Source organism: Oncorhynchus mykiss, chromosome 11 (genome assembly GCF_057628025.1).
Source record: "Oncorhynchus mykiss isolate SJ-2025 chromosome 11, ASM5762802v1, whole genome shotgun sequence".
In the NCBI taxonomy this organism is placed as follows: Eukaryota; Metazoa; Chordata; class Actinopteri; order Salmoniformes; family Salmonidae; genus Oncorhynchus; species Oncorhynchus mykiss.
The window spans coordinates 37,692,899-37,699,785 of NC_143032.1; positions in this window are offsets into that span (position 1 = coordinate 37,692,899).

Here is a 6,887-nt window from a genome sequence, read left to right on the forward strand (position 1 = left end):
GATGCCCCAAACAATCAAAGGGGATTCATCAGAGAAAATTACTTTACCCCAGTCCTCAGCAGTCCAATCCCTGTACCTTTTGCAGAATATCAGTCTGTCCCTGATGTTTTTCCTGAAGAGAAGTGGCTTCTTTGCTGCCCTTCTTGACACCAGGCCATCCTCCAAAAGTCTTCGCCTCACTGTGCGTGCAGATGCACGCCATTCTTGAGCAACCTCTGTACTGGTGGTGCCCAGATCCCTCAGCTTAATCAACTTTAGGAGACGGTCCTGGCGCTTGCTGGACTTTCATGGGAGCCCTGAAGCCTTCTTCACAACAATTGAACTGCTCTCCTTGAAGTTCTTGATGATCCGATCAATGGTTGATTTAGGTGCAATCTTACTGGCAGAAATATCCTTGCCTGTGAAGCCCTTTTTGTGCAAAGCAATGATGATGGCACGGGTTTCCTTAGGTAACCATGATTGACAGAGGAAGAACAAAGATTCCAAGCACCACCCTACTTTTGAAGCTTCCAGTCTGTTATTCGAACTCAATCAGCATGACAGAATGATCTCCAGCCTTGTCCTCGTCAACACTCACACCTGTGTTAACGAAATAATCACTGACATGATGTCAGCTGGTCCTTTTGTGGCAGGGCTGAAATGCAGTGGAAAGGTTTTTGGGGGATTCAGTTCATTTGCATGGCAAAGAGGGACTTCATCTGATCACTCTTCATAACATTCTGGAGTATATGCAAATTGCCATCATACAAACTGAGGCAGCATACTTTGTGAAAATTAATATTCATGTCATTCTCAAAACTTTTGGCCACGACTGTATTCTGTCCAAACTGATGAGGAACATCACACACACAAAAAGCTCCTGTGAACCCATTCCTTCTTGTTCTCTGGAGGTTTCCTCCTTCATTCTTGTTATGAGGCTAGCACAAATGAGATTGTTTGAATGGTTAGACTCCAGGTGTGGTTAATGTCTTCTTAGCTAAATGATTAGTGGGCAACAGTGACAGGTTAGAGTCAAATGGGGGAAAACCATGTGGTAGGTAGGTTTGAGGGTGGTGCAGTGTGTAAAAGGTGGGCTGCGATCTCTGGTTTGAGTTCCCAGCTATCTTTGTTTCCTAACAAACTGTTTTCTTGTTTAGTAAACTAGCTTAAACACTCACACCAGTAGAAATCCACTTTTTCGAGCTGAAAGACAATGGCCAGAGCTTACCCATGACATTGCACAACGATTTACAGTGCATTTGTGAAAGTGTTCAGACCCCTTGACTTTTTCCCCATTATGTTACATTACAGCCTTATTCTAAAATGAATTAAATGTTTTTTTTCTCATCAGTCTACACACAATACCCCATAATGACAAAGCGGAAACAGGTTTTCATAAATTGTTGCAAAATATTTAACCTTATTTAAATAAGTATTCGGATCCTTTGCTATGAGACCTGAAACTGAGCTCCGGTGCATCCTGTTTCCACTGATCATCCTTGAGATGTTTCTACAACTTGATTGTAGTCCACCTGTGATAAATTCAATTGATTGGACATGATTTGGAAAGGCACACACCTGTCTATATAAGGTCCCACAGAGGGTGCATGTCAGAGCAAAAACCAAACCATGAGGTCGAAGGAATTGTCTGTAGAGCGCCGAGACACAGATCTAGGGTAGGGTACCAAAAAATCTCTGCAGTATTGAAGGTCCCCAAGAATACAGTTGCCTTCATCATTCTTAAAAGGAGGAAGTCAGGAAGCACCAAGACTTCTTAGAGCTGGCCCGACCAAACTGAGCAATCGGGCGAGAGGGCCTTGGTCAGGGAGGTGACCAAGAACCCGATGGTCACTGACAGAGCTCCAGAGTTACTGTGGAGATGGGAGAACCTTCCAGAAGGACAACCATCTCTGCAGCACCCCACCAATCAGGCCTTTATGGTAGAGTGGCCAGAATGAAGCCACTCATCAATTAAAGACATGACAGGCTGCTTGGAGTTTGCCAAAATGCACCTAAAGAGTCTCAGACCATGAGAAACAAGATTCTCTGGTCTGATGAAACCAACATTGGACTCTTTGGCTTGAATGCCAAGTGTCACATCTGGAGGAAACCTGGCACCATCCCTAAGGTGAAGCATGGGGGTGGCAGCATTCATCTGTGGGGGATGTTCTTCAGTGGCAGGGACTGGGAGAGACAAGTCAGGATTGAGGGAAAGATGTCTTGGCTGTGTGCTTAGGTTTGTTGTCCTGTTGGAAGGTGAACCTTCGCCCCAGTCTGAAAACCTGAGTGCTTTGGAGCATGTTTTCATCAAGGATCTCTCTGTACTTTGCTCCGTTCAACGCAGGAGTGGCTTCGGCACAAGTCTCTGAATGTCCTTGAGGGGCCCAGCCAGAGCCCAGACTTGAACCCGTCGAACATCTGTGGAGAGACCTGAAAATAGATGTGCCGCAATGCTAGCCATCCAACCTGACAGAGCTTGAGAGGATCTGCAGAGAAGAACGGGAGAAACTCTCCAAATACAGGTGTGCCAAGCTTGTTGTGTCATACCCAAGAAGACTCGACTGTAATCGCTGCCAAAGGTGCTTAAAGTGCTGAGTAAAGGGTCTGAATACTTTCCTAAGGCATTGTACATAGACATGGAACACTGGTCACCTTAATGTTTACATACTGTTTTTACCCATTTCATATGTATACTGTATTCTAGTCAAGTCCATCCTATTCAACTATTGCTGTACATATATTCTATCAACAGTCTTCAGATATACTACATTCTATACACATCCTGTCCATAATGTCTATACATCCCATCACACATATACATACAGTACATTTATATTTGTATGTATTGTGAATATTACTTCACTGTTGGAGCTAGGAACACAAGCATTTTGCTACACCTGCAATATCATCAGCTAAACGTGTATGCGACCAATAAAATTTGATTTGATTTTAGATGAGCTTGACATTGTTAAGATTGAGTGGACAAGTGACAGTGACAGCATAGAATTCAATTGAAGAGTTTGACAGGTTTTGGAAAAAGTATAAAATCTCCAGAAATTAGCAGCCCTGTGCCACCACCAGAAGCTCTCGGACTGAGAGAAAGTATAGTCAGATGAAGAGAGAGCAGGTGGAGTAGCAGTGTTCTCTGGGGTGATCCATATCTCCATCAGGGCCAAAAAGTCCAGTGCCTGAAGGGCAGCATAGGCTGATATGAACTTGGTGTTCTTGACTGCAGATTGGCAATTCCAAATGCTGCCAGAGACCAGGAATTTCACATGGGTTGTGCAATCAGGGTACACTAAATTAGAAGGGTTGCAACCGAGTGGCGGGGAGCATCTGTAAAGCGAGAGAGTGAGAGTGGTGTGGAGTTTTCCTCACTTTCCTTCCTTGAATAACTCCACAGAACATCATGTCAGAACCGTCTTTGTTTCTGCTACGGTCTTAGTTTTGCAACGTGACCGCCGCTGAGAAAACAGGGGAGACTGAAGTACTAACACTAATTGCCTTGGAGAGCTGTAATCGCAGCAGGTAGCCTAGGGTTTAGAGCGTTGGGCCAGTAACCGAAAGGTTGCTGTATTGAATCCCCAGCTGACATTGTAAAAATCTGTCATTCTGCCCCTGAACAAGGCAGTTAACTCACTGTTCCCCGGTAGGCCGTCATTGTAAATAAGCATGTGTTCTTAACTGACTTTTTTTTAAGGCACGCCTCCCGGTACTAATTGCTGATTGCCTACGAGAGGAGAAACCACTCCCCTGCCCCACTGATTACCAAATCAACAGTCACAAATTGCCCTGCCCCCAAATCCTGGTTGATGTGTCAACAATCATCTGCAAATTGTCAGCAGTTCACACACCAAGTAGGTTACTGGAAAGACAGGTAGCACTTGAAGTAGATGGCCCTAACTAGGAAAAAGACAGTACTAGACAACAACAGATTAAGACAAAAATGATACTTCTCACTCCTGGAGATTTCAGTAGTCCTCTAGCTATAGAATGAAGCACTAACCTGCCACGTTAATTATCCTAACTTGCTACGTAAATTCTCATAATCTCCTACATTAATTATCCTATCCTGCCTAGCCAGCTTAGATCAAATGCTACAAGGAAGCAGGAAGAAGCCACGCAAAACGGCCTTGAGTGGTAACTGATCTACCCAATTATCTGTTATGTTTCCATACACCCACTTATTTCACAATGGACACTCAGACACACTCCACGTATGCAGTTACCCATACTTGCCTTAATGGACAGAATATTGTCTAGAAACTACCTCAATGGACAGAAAAGGGGCACACCACCCAATGCCCATGATCCAAAGCTTGAATATTGCAAAAATGTGTTAACATGAAACAAAGGATTGTGGTTTAATACTCAATTACTCAAATGTACTTCAGTAGTGTATCTTTACGTATTCCTTATCTACAGTTCTGTTTTTAGCTGGTATGTTCTTATAGATTTCTAAATGGTGTAATATTTATTACAAAAAAATATGACCTAACACATAAGGCAAATCGATAAAAGGTTGTCCTTTATCTCCATTTATAAAGCCCTTTCATTGCTTTTTGTTTCTGGTGTCACTAGAACATTTAGTTAGTCTGACCTTTGCGGTCTTGGGCTTCTGGCTTCTGTCTTTGCTCAGGTGAATCGTTTTCCATGACCTGTGGAGCGGTATGTTTTTAATGTTTAAGCCCTCTGCAATTAGGCATCTATTTTTTTATAGTTACAGATCATGTAAAGCCCTGAACCCACAAAGCTGTTAAGCACATGGTGTTCACACTGATGTTACCTGCCTCTGGAATCAATAGGACACACTATAGCTCAGCATTCAACACCATAGTACCCTCTAAGCTCATCATTAAGCTCGGGGCCCTGGGTTTGAACCCCCCCAATGCAACTGGGTCCTGGACTTCCTGATGGGTCGCCCCCAGGTGGTGAAGGTAGGAAACAACACCTCCACGCACGCCTCCAACTCAACTCAATCAGTTTGCAGATGACACAATAGTAGTAGGCCTGATTACCAACAATGATTAGACAGCCAACTGGGAGTAGGTGAGGGCCCTGGGAGTGTGGTGCCAGGAACTTCTCACTCAATGCCGAAAAAACAAAAGGGCTGATCATGGACTTCAGGAAACAGCAGAGGGAGCATGCCCCTATCCACATCGACAGGATCACAGTAAAGCAGGTGGAAAGCTTCAAGTTCCTCAGCATACACATTTAAAAAAAATGTTTTTACCTTTATTTAACCAGTTAGGCTAGTTGAGAACCAAGTTCTAATTTACAACTGCGACCTGGCCAAGATAAAGCAAAGCAGTGCAACACAAACAACACAGAGTTACACATGGAATAAACAAACATACAGTAAATAATAGAATAGAAAAAGTCTTTACAGTGTGTGCAAATGAGGTAGGATAGCGGCACTAAATAGGCCATAGTGGCGAAATAATTTCAATATAGCAATTAAACACTGGAGTGGTAGATGTGCAGAAGATGAGTGTACAAGTAGAGATAGTGGGGTGCAAAATAAATAAAATAGATAACAGTATGGGAATGAGGTAGTTGGATGGGCTAATTACAGATGGGCTATGTACAGGTGCAGTGACGATCTGAAATGGTCCACCCACACAGACATTGTGGTGAAGAAGACGCAACAGCACCTCTTCAACCCCAGGAGGCTGAAGAAATTTGTCTTGGCACCTAAACCCCTCACAAACTTTTACAGATGCAGAATTGAGAGCATCCTGTCAGGCTGTATCACCGCCTGGTATGGCAACTGCACAACAGGGCTCTCAAGAGGGTGGTGCGGTCTGCCCAATGCATCACCTGGGGAAAACTACCTGCCCTCCAGGACACCTAAAGCACCCGATGTCACAGGAAGGCCTGAAAGATCATCAAGGACAGCAACCACCTGAGCCACTGCCTGTTTACCCCACTATCATCCAGAAGGCGAGGTAAGTACAGATGCATCAAAGCTGGTACCAAGAGACTGAAAAACAGCTTCTATCCCAAGGCCATCAGACCATTAAATAGCCATCACTAGGCAGATTCCACCCGGTTACGTAACCCTGCACCTTAGAGGCTGCTGCCCTATATACATAGACATGAAATCACTGGTCACTTTAATAATGGAACACTAGTCACTTTAATAATGTTTACATATTTTTGCTTTACTCCATTGCATATGTATATTGTATTCTATTCTACTGTATTTAGTCTATGCCACTCCTACATTGCTCATCCTAATATTTGTATATTCCTTAATTCCATTATTTTACTTTTAGGTTTGTGTGTCTTGTTGTGAATTGTTAGATATTACTGGACTGTTGGAGCTAGAAACACATGCATTTCACTAAACTTGCAATAACATCTGCTAAACATGTGTGTGTGACCAATCGCATTTGATTTTATTGGATAATACTGTTCACATTGAAAGCACAGTAAGTCAAGACACTTGTAAAATGATTTTTAAAAATATAATTTGATCACCACCTGACATGAACATTAGTGAACAATGCATGTTAATAAAGTGTGCAGACATCCAAACCACTTTTCTTAAAACATGTTGTTCTTATTTATGCCACGTATTTACATAAATTAGTCAATGTAAGTCAATCTGGCAATGCAACCAAGTTTTTGACTGGCGTCAAACAACAGCCTAGCCATCCTACCTGCAGTAGTTGCTGTAGCTGAGCATGACGATGAGTCCAGGGAAGAAGTAGCAGAGGCCAGTGAAGGCCACATTCCACAAGATCTCCCCAATTTGGTCCGGCCACATCAGAGTACAGATAATATCATATTATGATGCACCTCTCTGAGGAAGATGAATACCAACAACAAGTGTAAGGGCTCGATTCACTCTGTATCGCTGAAGCGTTATAGATTGCACGATAAGGTAATTTCCTATTCAGCCG